Below are 15,805 nucleotides of genomic sequence, written 5' to 3'. Positions count from 1 at the left end.
GTTAGAATTACGTGGCTTCTCTTTGTTACAGTACGGTATTTGAAGTCTTCGCAGGGCTGGCTCAAGGTACTTCCAGTCCCCCACCTTTCTTTTCAGCACTCGTAGCTACACCATTGTTCAATGGGTTATTTAACGGCTCCAGCCCATGAGGTTTGTACCAAGCAGTTTGTACCAAGAAGTTGGTGCCTTATGTAACTGTCTCAAGTTCAAAAACAATTCCTGGTATCTCCCAAGGGCGTCTCAATGCTTTTCACGGGTTCATCAATGGAGGTAAAAAAACTAGATATTCCGGAATAAAGAGAAGACAGAAATCCTACTCTTGGGCTCTGTGAATCCAGCCCCACTCGCTACTACCTGGCCTGGTCACTCGCCCCTTTCACCGCCTAGGGAGAACTGGAGGGGGCAACCTGGAAGTGTCCTTTGACAGAGAGCATTTATTTAGAGAAAGAATGACGGCTCTCTGTAAATCAGCATTTCGTCGCGTCCGTTTATCGGTTATCTGCCACTTCACCCCTGGCACAAAACGGCTCTAATTGGTGTATTGATTCATGTACCTATGCATAAAATGCGTTTAACTTTTCTGCTAGCTTCTATATAGCTACCACATCTCAGTGAGTTAATGAACAAGTCACAATGCAGTTATGTGCGCAAACTCACAGTCATAGTTTTTAACGCCTTTTTAATAAAGGCAAGTAATTACCCTTTTTAACTTCCGCAATTGCCATCCCTTAATCCAAGATCCGCGCTCAGCAGCTTGTGGGAGCTGGTTCAACGGGTCAGTAAGTTAATGCACTTATTTTATAGAATATAAATTGTACTACTTTAAGGTGTATAGAGTACTTTTTTATTTTCACTCTTTAAATTTTTAAATGTATACACCCCCATTAAGCACTTCAACCACGATTAGCCATCGTGCTACTCAGGAGGATTAAAGGTTACAGATGTGTATGATGATGCTTGTATTCACACTAGGTTACCATAATAATATACAGAAAGCCATTATGAACCAACGTTAACACAAAACCTCACTGTCTCCGTTCTTTCACAAGGCATATTGTTGGGATTTTGCCAAAGGACAGGTGAAGCAGAAATTAATCACTTCATTCCTCTGGGTCTGCTGGTTCAGGCATCTGGTGAAAACTGACAATCTATTAGTCCGTGATTCATGTTAACTCCTTTATTCCACACCGATTTATGCCTAGACAAGTAAACTAGGAATATATCTCCGTGTGTAATGCAATTTCTGCATCATTTTTGTAACACCTACAAATGACCGGATCTAATCAGCATTGGTCCCGTTTAGTCTTAGAGAGTCAATTAAACAAGAACCACTACAATGCACTCCATTTGCCTGTGTAAGAAATGTGGCTGAGTAGCTAATCACATAAACTCAATTTAAAAAAATGTAACGTATATATGGGCAATCCCCACTTGATGTACACGATCAACGACCGTCTCCCAAATCGCCTCCACTGTAATGTACAACGCTCTGCTGCTTTACATACACAATACATACCTATGTTCAGATTTTTTTTTGCTTGATTGTACTCATCCATATGCAGCTTTATGGTATATGGGTGTTGTACTACATTTCGACCTTTTTTTTTTATAAACACATACATGTACATTAATATCTTAGTTTGGATTCATATGTGTTTGTCTTATCCCCACCGTGACACTCGATTTCTTATTTTTACGTGTTATCTGCCACAATTTGTAACTTTTTTGGAAGACATATGTGTAGGTCCAGGTTCGATACTCCTTGGAAGAGCAGAACTGTTTTTATGGCCACGATCACAACGAATGGAAATCTCACTCCACTCCCGTGTTATCCAATTGGTTGAACCTAATGCCCAAAATAAGAAATCTGGAATGTCTTTCATCATAGAAGTAACGCAATTACAAAATCTGAGGTTTGTGGGTATTATATTGAATACGTTATTGGCACTAAAAAGTAATTATCTGTTTAAAGATACTTTTGTATTTGGGGTAAACTGAACTTGGATAGATGAAAATAATTATCTTTATGTTCTCTAAGCCGTTCTTCTGTTTTTTACATTTATTAACAATGCATTTCTGTAGGAACTGTGTTTGCACACATCCTAACTAAATGATAAACAAGCATTGGCATAGCCAATAGGTCCCGCCTGTGGGACCTTATAAGTGTTTAGCCAGAGCTATTGGCAAAGTAAAATACCTGACCTTTAGAGCCATATACAAGACGGCTTGCATGACTCATAAGTCCCTACACACATCCACTCCATGGTACCCTGCTGACAAACGTAAGATAGCTGGGGGCACTAGACTATTGAGAAATGCTGAAGCACCTACTACAACACCGACCTTTAAAAGGAACGACTCACGGTTCAATACTTCTCAAGAAGTGCGACCAGAAGAGGGAACTCTCACCGCTGAACCTTTGCACCACCTGAAAGTGCTTCTCCTTCAAGGGTATTTTAGCTAACCTCTCCTCCCTAGGTTTCACCTTTCTGGTTTACTCTCCACACCAGTCAGTTCCTTGAGATTCACTGCACTCCTGAGATTCACTGCACTCCATCTTGGCACAAGTCGAAATACTGTTACTCACATTTCACGACTACTGCAACATGCACTGTACTGCAATGTGTGTGGCTTTTTAAATGTACCTACATCTTCGGGCAATGTAATTTTGTGCCCTATGTAATGCCCAGCTCTTATACTCTACTGTAGTAATATATTATGTACAGTATGTACTAATCAATTTCTATTATGAGCACTGGCACCTTTGAGTAATTTTCATCCTATAAAAAAAATTGGATAAATAAAAATCCGGGGCACATCACATCCCTTCCACCTGCATCAGCTTAAATTTAGTCGGCCAGTTGACCTTCTGTGTGATCTTGGTTAAACCAGTGTTTGAGATTATCCTCCGCTCTATCAATATCACTCTGTGTGATCCTGGGCAGGCCTCTTTTGCTCCTCGGTTTTAAGAAGAGCCAATAAGAGTTGAGTAAACGGCAGTTGAGAGAAAGCTGCATTGTGGGACTTGTGGCGGGCCGTGTTATCAGCTGCAGAAAACAACTCTGACACCAAACACAAACCTTTTCAGGTGTAAGCCTAAAAGTTATGAGAAATCTATGCTACTGGGGCGAGGACCAGAAGTAAAACGTGTTAGTCTGTTTTAAATATTCACACGTTCACCTGCAGTACAGAACCTTCGAACAGAGCTGCGCTGGGCCAAAATAAAATAATATTTTCTGAAATAATATGTACTGGAATGAAATGCTTTGCTTTCCTTCGCTTTCGACGGGTAAAGTTAAAGGTTTAGAGACCTTAGGAAGTTGGTTCAAATAAGTGTGAGATGTTTTGTGCTTCGGTGGAGTATTGTCCAGTGACTGATGTACCACGTGACCCCCACACCATGTAATCCCTCCAAACCCCCTTACACAGCACTGGTCTGTGGTATTGGGATTAGACCGAACAGACGAGGGAAGTGGTCATTACCGGGTCTATTAAAATGTTTATTTTACACTAAGACAGTTACACATGCGTCATGCTAACAAACATGCACCACTACACGCCTGTAGTGCCGAAGTAAAAAGCAAGGTAACTTGTTTATTGAACACTCCGCTGAAATTCAACAATTAAAAGCCAGCAATGACAGGTAAAAATAAATCCACGGGGACTATGCGGGACACCTCCTCCGGTCCCTGTGCTCATTTCACAACTGCAGCAGCCCGAAAATACATGGAGCAGCTGCGGAACCCCGAACCTTGTAGGTGCATGCGGGACCTGTGCAGGAGGGTTAGGCTTCCATAGCCGTGTGGGTGTCCGTGTGTTTCAGCACTTTCAAAGTGCAGGTGGGTTCATCCGTGTAGACGGGTTATTTATTCCTTGCACTGATTTGCGCCGTCAAAGTAAAGGACCGGTGGAATCAAGGCGGCTCGTGATGGCCATGGTGGAGCGGGGAGACCCTTGGGAGGAGGTTCGGCAGAGCAGTGAACGGCTGCGGGAGGAGGAATGAGGAAACGTTGCCGTCTGTTTAAGGGAAAGGCTGCGTTTGTGCTTAAAGTGTGGGGGGAGGGCTCATAATGCAAAGCAGGAGGGGGAAGCCTAAACTGCTCCAAGGAACATGCAGCACCGTGCGAAACAAAAGAAAGGCGGCCCAGCTTCTAAAAAGTGTTTTCACACACTACTGTTGAAAAACAAATCCAGGGGAGGGAGTGGCGGTATCAGCTTTAACCAAAAGTTGCATCCAGAGTTCCCGGCGCCTGCAGCGAACATAATGTTAGAAACTAGACCTCATGAAAAGCTAACACGGCACAGCTGCTGCGCAATAATAAAACACACACAAAAACAAGTTGGGAGAAATTAAATCTGGCTACAAAAAAAACTCTTGCTCTTAAATAGAGAGTGGGAAATATCCTAGCTACACTCACTGTCTATGTCCTCTATGAGGCTTGCGGTCCCCGGCATGTAGTTCATAGTGGGGCGCTGCGCACAAGAGGGTCTCTGTCACAGAGGGACCCACAGCAGCTTTCGGAGTACTACATCAAACTGTCGGCTTCCACTGCGCCCGGAAACAGCGCCATCTTCCGTCAACCATACTTCCGGTCTAATGCACCAAGTCCATCATCGAAGTAGAAAGGATACAATGTGACGAGAATGGAAACAAGCTGCATACGCGAAGCGTCATTTTCATTGCTACGACAACGAAAGCTTCGCAAGATGGCGTCTGACTGTCCACAGTCCGTACGGACACGCGCATGCTGTTTGCTTTGGACAAATGGCGAGAGCAGCCATCTTTGTCCATGCAGACCCGTGCATGTAAGCCCTCGGGAGAATTGTTTGCAAAAGGCACTCGCATGGCGAGAGCACCGCATGCGCTGCTTTCGCCAGGCTAGACATAAAAAATGTGTGAAGTGAGCTGCAAAGATGGCTGCAGTTCTTGGAAGCCCAAGCACAGAGCTCTGCTGATGCAGGCCAGTAGAAGAGTCAGCTGCCCTGGCCGGTGGATGGAGATCAGAATGGGACCCATGTTTTCCTGTGGTGGTTCACTGTTTTCTAGTAACGCCAGGAGTGGACGCAGTGAAGCAAACATGCAGGCATTTATTTCTTTAAGGGGGGGTGGGGGTTTATGGGGGTGGCTCCCGGTGCTCTGGCACTGAGCGGTTTTGTCCACGCCTGATGCAGTATGGACAAAGGAGCTGAAGAGGTGGCTAGAGAAGGACCACATGCCAGTCATCTATGGGGAAGGCTACATCTAGATCAGGAAGATAAGCTGCCCTAATGTAACAGATTGGTGTTGATTTAGCTGACTGTGAGAATAGCACCAATGGAACCCAAAGAGAGGGACCCAAATGCCAAGAACCTTTTGCCCTAAGCCTCGACTTCAAAAGCTATAAGTGGTGGGGGTCGTGGCTACGCTGCGTAGCGAGATGGCCGCCTGATGGAGTAGCTCCGTCCTTCCTCTCCTGTCCACGTACATCCACCACATTGATCCGGTCCCTCCGTGTGCCACACGCTGGTGGAGTGGGGGCTGACCCAGTGGATATTAAAACCGCAGCATAAATCGTCTGGAAGCCAGAGTTTCCCTGAGCCGAGACCCAAGGCCTGCGGAGCGATCGGAGCCGGGTTGTGACGTGCCCCTAAGCAGCCACCGACGTAAAGAACAACGGCCGTCGGAATCTCGCCCGCGGCCAGGTGCTGAACTCTGGCTGCCGCGGGCCCGCAGAGTCTACGGCTGGGACTGGCATGGTGAGTGACGGCCAGTGCGCATCGTAAAAGTGCCCGATAAGCTCCCCCAGTGCGGAGTTTGTTGATGCTGCACAGCCTCACGCCCTGACATCAGGCGATTAACAGCACCCCCTGGGGCCCGCAGACCAGCCCGCTCGCCCTTGGTGACAAGCAGAGGAGTGGTGTGACGAGCATCCTAGACTACCCCCTCCCCCGGAGCCATCGCTACTGTCAGAGAGGGGAGGTGAGTCGATCCCTAGACGGGGGCTCCCTCGAGCTGGCGATTTGCTGCACGGGGAGGGGCCTGAATATCCCGCACCTCATCTGGAGACTGGCACGCTCGCCTGCTACACGTGCATATACCCCTCCCCCACCATGCGCAGCTCCGTTGGCAGACTCACAGCCTAGCACAACGTATCTGAAGCTATCTGCCAGCGCGAGAGTGAGCTGTCCTCACTGGCGAGGGTCCAGATTAACAACTACAGTGCTACTGCTAACCGGACGCTAAACGCTGAGCGCGCTCAACACTGTCCTGGTCACTATACCCTGGCAGCAGTGACAAACCTGCCCCCTAGACACCGCGGTGGGAGGGCCCTACAGACGCAGTCAAAAGTGAAAGGGGCACAGACGCTGACCGCCATGTCAGGGGTAAAAGGATCCAGAATGACCCAGCAGAGTAGACACGACCACTTTGCAGTTTCCAAAACTATGGCCCGGGACCAATCAGCGAGGGACAAGACGACGGACAATCCGGAGGAAGGTCTCACGGAGTTAACCCTTAAAGAGGTCATGAAGCCATTTCAGGGGTCCGATCCTCCCTGGAGCAGAGGATGGACACAATCTCTACAGAGGTGACAATGATCAGAGCAGACCTTCACAGAAACGGTGAGAAAGTCAAACAACTTGAGGTCAAAACGTAGAGCCTGGTGGAGGACACTTTGCAACTGCAGGGGGAGATGCGTGAGCTTCAACAAATCAGGAAGCTAGCCGAAAGTAAGCTAGATGAATACGAAGGCCGCTCATGCCGCAGCAACGTTAAAATACTGGGGGTGCCGAAGCGGGCAGAAGGGCAGGCCCGGACCTCTTTATTGAAGACCTTATCCTCAATCACCTGCAGCCGAAGGGTCTATCAAAATTCTTTGTGATAGAGAGGGCACACAGAGTACTTGAAGGGCGCCCAAAGCCTGGGGCTCCCCTGTGCGAAAGTGGCTCTGTATATACTGTTTCTAAATAGGTACAGGGTGTACAGAGTCCACAGTCCCCAGAGGTTTGGCAGAGGCTAAAGTTAGATATAACCTTACTCTCTAAAGTGGTAGCTTGGTCGAGCAATAAGGCAGTATCAGAGGACAGTGTAAAGCATGTGTTGCACACACTCAGCCAGCATATGGTCTCACACACTCAATAACTGAACTCTAGGCCAATGGTTTATATATAAAAAATATATGCTTGTTTTATTTTAGAACCAACAACACATATTAAAATATACTTTCTCAGAATCAGATGCTTTATAGAAATACTTTTGCAATATGCAATTGACTTTTGTAGAAAGTTACAAGTGGTTGCAATAGGCAACACAATTCTAAACACAATAATGCATTGAGTTCAATGGAAGTTTCACGTTATTTGCCACAGATTACTTTTAGGATTACTTTTGGAACTCCAGGACTGGATCCTAGATTCAGTCCTGGGTCAGTACTTGGAATCAAGTGATAAAAGTCGACTTAATTACTGTGCTGATTTTTAGACAATATTTTGCTATTTTAAAAGTTGACACTTAAAAAATATTTCATAGAAAACAGTCAATGATTCCCTATGGCAGAAAATTCAAGTTGCATGTATAGTATGTTCTCGTTACTTTTGTAATCAAGTACTGGGTGCCTAGACTCAGTACTGGGACCTTTATCCAAAACAGGTAAGTAATTACGTTTTCAGATATTATACGATTTTTAAAGAATATTTAACATTTGCAGAAATCGACACTTAGAAGAAATTTCACAGAAAAACAGTCAATGGTTTCCTATGGGAGAAAATTGGGTTACTGGTAAGTACAGTTGTACGTATTTTTCAGAGTCAGTGCTGGGCACCAAGATCCAGCACTGGGAGCTCACCTAAGAGCAGGTGAGTATTTTCGTTTTCGTTACTCGGCTGATTTTGGTGAATATTTTAAATTTTGAAAAGTCCACACTTAGAAGAAATGTCAGGAAAAGCCAGTCAATGTTACCCTATGGAGGAAATTGAGTTATCGGTTTAAATGTAAGTACTCGACTGGCAGAGTTAAGGTTCTGGGCATAGACTCAGGGGTCTCCCAGTGTCAGGTAGGTACAGTTGGTTCACCCTCAGCGGCACAAGGGCGGCCGGGTGCAGAGAGAGTTAGGCCCAATGTTATCCTATGAGAGGTAGGGGGGCCTTGGTTGGTGGCTGCTGACTAGCAGGCCACGCGGCTGTGGGAGCTGGGCTCCTGGTCACTTACTCAGGGCACGTGGGGAAGTAGATAGGTTGCACTGCCAGGGCCACTCGGGCGGCTGGGTGCAGGGTGCTTTTGAGCCTTCGGGTGCTCAATTGATTTCAATGGGAAATCTCCGGTTTAGAAAAAGACTACAAGCTCGGGGACGAAGATTCTTCGGGAGCCACCACCACTTCGAGAGGTAAGTTGGCGAGTTGGAGGATAGGTAGGTACCCCGGGATTGGGCACAGGGGGCCGCGGGGCACCGGGTGCAGGGGTGCCTTTTTGGTGTCGGGAAAGCTTACCCTCTGTTGATCGCGGTTGGAGGGGCACTTGGTTCTGAAGCTGCATGCTTCTTCAGGAGTGTCGAGGGAGGTCCTTGGGTGCCGGACTCGGGGTCACAGTCGCCGTGGGGTCGTCCTCGTTGTCTTTGTTCACTCCGGCACAGGCCAGGCTTGGCGGGTGCAGAGTGTGCTGGGTTCGCGGTTCCGGGCTGCTGCCAGGGATTAGAAGTAGTTTTTAAGTAGAGCCTCTACTCATGGGAGTCCCAGGGGGCTTAGAGTCAAAAGGTAGCCAGGTCCTCCGGGGTTTGTGAGGTTGCTGGCCACAAGAGATGCCGGGTTGGAGTAGGAGCAGGTTCGAGGGTCGACAGGCCGGTAGGGCTGGGGCCAAAGCAGTTGGTGTCTTCCTCTTCTTAGCAGCTGCAGGGCAGGTCTCCTTCTAGCTCTTCTTCGGATTTTGGAATCTGGAATCTGGGGAAGGAAGGTTCAGGGTGCCCCTAAATACTAGATTTAGGGGCGTTACAGGTAGGTGAAGGGCAGGGACCAATGGGTCCCTGTCCTGGGGTGGGTACACCCCCTATCCTGCCTCTCTCCTGTGGGAGGGGGGCAGTAGCCTAGTCCTGATTGGGCACAGCTTCCCATCTTCAAGATGGCGAGAGCCCAGAGATGTGCTTCACCTCACCTCCCCCACCTGAGGGGTGGGGTTGGCAGGCTGGTACATGCCCTGTCCTTATTTGGGGTTTCCGGCCAAGCTTCCCGCCAGAGTGGGGGGTTGCAGTGGCCTGGGGAAGCTCACAGAGGCAGCATGCCTTTGAAACTTCCCCCTGCCCGTCCTGGGGGTGGAGATTTAGCAACTCACCCAGGATGTGCATTGTTGCAGACCCAGGAGAGCAGGGGCTCTCCTACTTAGGGGTCCAGCAACATGTCTGCTGTGTGGCAGCCTAGGCAGCCTCAGAACAGACGTGGATTGTAGGTTAGGTTTCAGGGGACATCTCTAAGATGCCATCTGGGGTGCTTGGTACATTAAATCACACACTGGCATCAGTGTGGGTTTAATGTGCTGAGAAGTTTGATACCAAACTTCTCAGTCTTCAGTGTTGCCATTATAGTGCTGTGGAGTTCGTGTTTGACGAGCTCCCAGCACCATATACTCTTAAATGGCAGCACTGCACTTACAGTGCCCAGGAATGGACCTGGGTACTGTAGCCCACACCATTGGCATAGAGCACCCAGCTAGAGGGGTGGCTGATGTATGCCATGGCAGTGTAGGTGGTGGGCATGGCACACAGGGATGTGTGTTATGTCGACTCTTTGTTTTGTCTTGTACCTAGACACTCAGCCTGCAAGGGCAGTGTGTGTGTAAGGGTACAGGGCCTCTAAGGGTGGCACAATGAGTGCTGCAGCCCTGAGAGGCCTTCCCTGGTCACAAGGCCCTGGGTACCTAGGGTACCATTTGCCAGGGGCTGACATGTGGCCAGGGTTTGCCAATTTGTGTTTTGTGTTTTAGGGAAGGAACATAGGCCCTGGGCACCTGATTGGCAGCACACTCAGTAAAAGTACATTCAGCAATTCAGCAAAAAGTGGGGGCATACCATGCAAGAAAGATGGCACTTTCTCACATCCCCCACGACCGATACTCGCACGGGTACTGAACTACCACGACAGGGACGTGATCTTACAAAATGCTAGGATGAACTCTCCGCTCCGGCTTGAGAACGCAGAGATTTCCTTTTTTCCCTGACTTCACGCTAACAGTACAAAGGCAGCGCAGATCTTTTCTGGCCATAAAAAAGTCACTGCGCTACAAAGGAGTGAAGCACGCAATGCTCTTCCCGGCACAACTCCGGGTGGAAAAAGATGGGAGAGCCTGATTCTTTGACACCCCTGAGACTGCTGCGGAGTGGCTGGAGGGCTCGCGGGAAGTCTGAGACCATGGCGCACACTAAGATGACAATATGACCGTCCTGGAAATGTTCTGTGAACCAGATCCCGCGGAGCTGCAGCGCAACCCCCTTGTTTGGAAACAGGTGGCCGGCCTCGGGTCTTGCTGAAGGCATCGGACTTCGACTATAGCTCCTGTCTACCTGACCTTGTACGATCAGTTGCGGTTACAACGTCTGATATATGGTATTTGAGGATGGGACAGTATATGATAAACTACTTCGGGGGGGGAGGGGGGGGTGTCGCTCCTGTCTTAACCCCACAGTTCTACTTTTAGTTAACGTTAGGGCGACGTGCACTCTGCATGGTTGTTTTTTTGAGCTGGTTATGGCCTAGGGTGCAGGGGAGCAGGGAGGGTGTTTTGGAGTTTTGTTTTGTTCTTGACGACTCAGAACACGAAAATGTTGTAACATGGGAGACATTGCTAATTCACTTATCTAATTATAGGAGAGCAGAGAGGTAGCTCCATAAAATTGTTGAGCTGGAACGTTAATGGACTTGCAGATAAGATCAAAAGATGTATGGTTTTGCAATATATTAAGAGGCATGCCCCGGATGTGGTCCTCCTCCAGGAAACACACTTGATTGGGAACACCTGTAAGGCGCTGAATAGGTGGGGATATAAATTGATAGCACACACTGGATTTACCTCTGGTTCCCGGGGGGTGGGGATCATGGTTCGAAACTCCTTCCCCTTTATGATTCAATCCGTGTGGGCAGACGACCTTGGGAGATACGTTGGCTCTACAGGGCAGTGGGAGGGACACACGATCACTTCCATGCACGTCTATGTGCCGCCAGGCTTGCAAAATCGCACATTTAAAGACATAGGGGGTGTACTGCTCTCTCTTCCAGAGGGACTATAGCTGATGGGGGGAGACTTTAATGCAGTGGTCTCCGGAACAATGGACAGACATCCCCCTCGAGATATTGGGGTCTCGGCCAGAAGGCTCCTGATTTCCTGGAGGCTATGGGCCTCATCGACGCATGGCGAATATGCCACCCGGACTCTATACAATACACGTTCTATTCTGGGGCGCACAACAGTCTCTCCCGTATAGACTACCTGATCATACCAGCCTCCCAGATCATACACATTAATGAAGTCAGACACATGGCAAGAGGCATTTTAGACCACTCTCCACTATGGGCCCATCTGACACGGGGAGGGGTGGGTAGGGTGGCTCCCATCAACCCATGGCACCTTCGTGACCCCAAAATACCTAAGGCTCTGCTTCAGGCAATGGATCCGTGTTATCAAGATAACGAAGGCTCTGTAGGCTCCCCTCAAACACTATGGGAAGCCTTCAAAATGGTCCTTCGGGGACATGCGCTTTCTCTTATAGCTGGCACCCGGAAGGAGAAAATGAAAGCCTTAGTCGAAATCGAGGAGGCAGTCCTTAAGCTGGAAGAGGAGCTAGGGGAGGAAGTAACGCAAGAAAAACTTCATACACTACAGCTCAAACAAGACGAATATAAGGCCATAGCAACTGACAGGGCCAAATCTATGGGAAGGTAACAGGCAGGTAGGATATACGGCCTTGGGGACAAGGCAGGTAAACTTCTAGCGTGGCTAGACAAGAAGGAGCTAGCGTCCCGCCTGGTACCGGAGTTGAAGGATGGAGACGGCTGTTCCATATCGGATCCACAGGTTGTCGTCGACACATTTACAGAACATTTTAGAGACATTTACCGATCGCACACTTCTTACACTGAAACAGACTCTCAGTCCCTTCTCAGAGACATCGCCCTCGCGGTCCTGACAGATCAGTACAGAGATTTCCTGGACAGTGACTGTACAAATGACGAAATCACAATTGACGATTCGTGGCCTCAGGTCAGGCAAGGCGCTTGGCTCCAGTGGCCTTCCGATTGAGCTCTACAAACTAGCCCCAGATAAGCTTGCCCCTTATCTCCGATCCATGTTCACTGACAGTAAAGAGCACTGGAAGCTCCCACGAGACCAACGCATAGCCACGCTTATTACCATCCACAAGGAGGGTAAACCCAGGACAACTTGCACCTCATATAGGCCTATTTCCCTCCTTAATGCAGAACCTAAAATCCTTGCTAAGCTCCTAGCTAATCGTCTGATCAAAGTAATTAATTATATCGTCCACCCCAACCAGTCGGGGTTCATGCCCCAGCGCAATACAGCGTTGAATCTCCGGAGGGTGCACGGTGCGATGGGAAGACTCGCTACTCTACAGGAACCGGAGGTCATAGTTTCGCTCGATGCCTCAATGGCATTCAATACTGTAGAATGGCCTTACCTCTTCGCGGTATTGACCAAATTAGGCTTTGGACGTGAATTTATCGGCTGGATTAGACTTTTATATACCGAGCCTATGGCGCAGGTTGTGGTGAATAACAAGAAATCGGAGGTGTTTGAACTTGGTCGGGGAACCCGTCAGGGCTGCCCATTGTCCCAGCTGCTGTTCGCTCTAGCACTAGAACCGCTTGGATTCGAAGGGATCCAGTCGTACGCGGCTTTCGATGGTCAGAAACGTGGGAGGACCGCATTTCGTAATATGCCGACGATATCCTATTATTCCTAGCCGCTCCCCAGGCATCCCTGATTGCAGTATTTGACATATTTGCAAGTTTTGGCAGGTTCTCTGGATACTCTATAAACTGGAGTAAATCTGTTCTATATGTTCTACACGGAGAGCCCCCGAGGATACCCCAAGACTGCCCTATACAGATTACCACAACAGGTTTTAAATACCTGGGTATATTCGTAACTCATAACCCACAACTCCCGATTCACTAATAACCTGCGGCCACCCCTACAAAAATTGAAAAGAGACATCTCGGCCCGGAAGTCACTCCCTCTCTCCTTTTTGGGTAGGGCAGCACTATTTAAAATGATGTCCCTGCCCCGCTTCCTTTACGCACTACAGAACTACCCTGATCCGGTGCCATCCCACTATTTTGAGGAAATCGAGGGATTGCAAAGAGAATTGTTGTGGGAGGGTAAGCCCAGAATTGCACTAGCCAAGCTCGCCCTTACCTGGTATGACGGGGGTATTGGCCTCCCAGACATACGAAAATATTACTGGGCCGCGCATCTGGCAGCCATCAATCATGGCACATATCGTCCCATGAATGATCCGGGATACGCAGGGCCGGACTGGCACTTCCGGGCACCGGGCAATCCCCCGGTAGGCTGGATGGGGTGGGGGCCGGTTTGGTGAGGTGACAGGGGGCCGGTTTTGTTGCTGGGGCCGATTTGGCCCCTGAGGCGTGACCGAGCAAACAAGCACAATCTGCATAAAATGCAGCTGCTACTGGGGCTGCACGCACCGTCCGGGACCGTGTTCTTGATGTCACCCGATTTTATTTTATTTATTAAAATTCCAATTGTGACCTCTGACCTGGGTTGGGTGGGTGCACCGTGATGCGCGTCGCGCAGTGACGTCTACGCTTAGTCTGCGCGCCGCGGTAAAGTCATTCACCCTTAGGGTGGAGTCTGGAGACAGCGCAAGCGCATTGGGGGTCGGCGGGTCGGGCAAAAAAAGTGCGCGTGGCAGAGACGACTGAAAGACTGGCAGGCATGGATGGAGTGGAGCCTGCCCCCGTGTCTGCCGCCCAGCGCCCGTAGCCAAAGGTGAGTGACAGCCCAGGCCATCACCAGCGTGAGTTTCATGGCCAGGCTGGGGGGGGGGGGGGGAAGAGCAGCGTGATCAGGCCCGGGCCGCAATTAAAAGCAAAAGCCATTAGGCCCCGGCCTACCCATGATAATCGGCAATAAGGCTCCTGCGACAGCACGTGATTATTAATCACCAAAACACAGAGCCTGCCTGGAGTTTGCTGGAACTGGCATCGCAGCCGTGAAAGGGGTTCTCTGTATTAAGACAGATGACCGTGGGGCGCAGTTGTTCACATACATTACGGATTGTTCTAGAGAACTTGAGCAGGTAGACACAGACACACACCCAGATAAAGATACAGAGAGAAGAACGATAGAGCAGAGGTACACCAGTAGAGCAGAAAGATACAGGCACACAACTGAGCACAGATGCAGAGACAGGAACAGAGGTAAATGAACAGACTGAGACAGGTACACAACCCGACAAAGAGGAAGAGAGGGGGACACTAGAACTTAGAGACAACCATAGATTCACAAACACACAACCAGACAAATAGAAAGACAAAAACACTAGAACACAGTGATATGAGCAGAGGGACACAGACACACAACCAGATAAAGATATAGAGACAGGAACGATAGAGAAGAGAAGAGAGATACCAGTAGAACAGAAAGATTCAGGCACACAACTGAACAAAGTTGCAGAGAGGGGAACAGAGGTAAATGACCAGAGAGACACAGGTACACAACCCGACAAAGAGGAGGAGGGGGGAAACTAGAACTTAAGAGACAGGAGCAGAAATACACACGCACAGAACCAGACAAAGAGAGAAACACTAGAACCCATGGACATGAGGAGAGAGACACACAACTAGACAAAGATACAGCATAGAGAGGAATGCTACAACCCACAGGCACTGAGTGTAGGGCTGCAGGGGTTCTGCTGCAACCCCTAAATAACCACCGTGGAGTTTAGAAGTGAATGAGCAATACAACGCCTTAACTTGTGTTTTTATTTTGTCACATTTTCTGTGAGTTCATATACAGAGGTCAAACGCCAGGCCATCCCTTTAGACAAATCTTTTAACCTGGAGATTGGTGTTTTCTTTACTTTCTCCGTCAGCTGTTAGGGAACCAGAAAAACACTTTTTGTAATTTAGAAGTGTGAAGGAAACAACGATTTTACTAGGATCAAAACAAAGTCACAAGACTTTACATGGTGATGCACACAACAAATATTTGCTAAAAACAGATTTCCAGAAATATTATTGTTTGTGATGTAGGTAGTTTCACAAGTAAAACTGGATATCTGTGCACCTGTAATGCTCATATCGATGGAAAAGGTGCTGTCTGTAAATGACTGTGCTACTACACAGTCCTTTAGTAGTATATTTGTGAGTGTGCCCCTTAATACACATCTGGCTACATACCACACCCTCACTCCTCTCCTGCTGAAGGGGTGTGGCTCATTTGTAACACTTGCTCTTTGTGTGATGTTTGCAATTTTCACAACCCCTGTGACTTCAGTGCAGTTACCTTGATGGCAGCACCCCCACTCTGAAAACTGAACCAGAGGGACACCAGCAGGAAAGAAAGGATAAGGCACACAACTAAACAACAAGAAATAGAAGAGAACACTAGAACATAGAGATGCAATCAGAGAGACACAGGCACACAGCCAGACACAGGTACAAAGAGAGCATGACTTGAACATAGGGACACAGAGAGGCAAAGGCACACAACCAGACACAGGTACAAAGAGCATCACTTGGACATAGGGACACACACTAGCAGAGAGGCACAGGCACACAACCAAGTCGTGATCAGCTCAGA

General features: G+C 48.5%; 1 protein-coding gene across 6 annotated transcripts in view; it reads right to left on the bottom strand.

Moving 5' to 3' along the window:
- Positions 1-15,805, bottom strand: part of NT5C3A (5'-nucleotidase, cytosolic IIIA) — a 548,905-nt gene that overhangs the window by 326,716 nt on the left and 206,384 nt on the right. The window lies entirely within an intron of this gene.

This window comes from Triturus cristatus, chromosome 5_2 (genome assembly GCF_964204655.1).
Source record: "Triturus cristatus chromosome 5_2, aTriCri1.1, whole genome shotgun sequence".
Classification (NCBI taxonomy): domain Eukaryota; kingdom Metazoa; phylum Chordata; class Amphibia; order Caudata; family Salamandridae; genus Triturus; species Triturus cristatus.
This window is presented reverse-complemented; position numbering and strand designations above follow the sequence as displayed.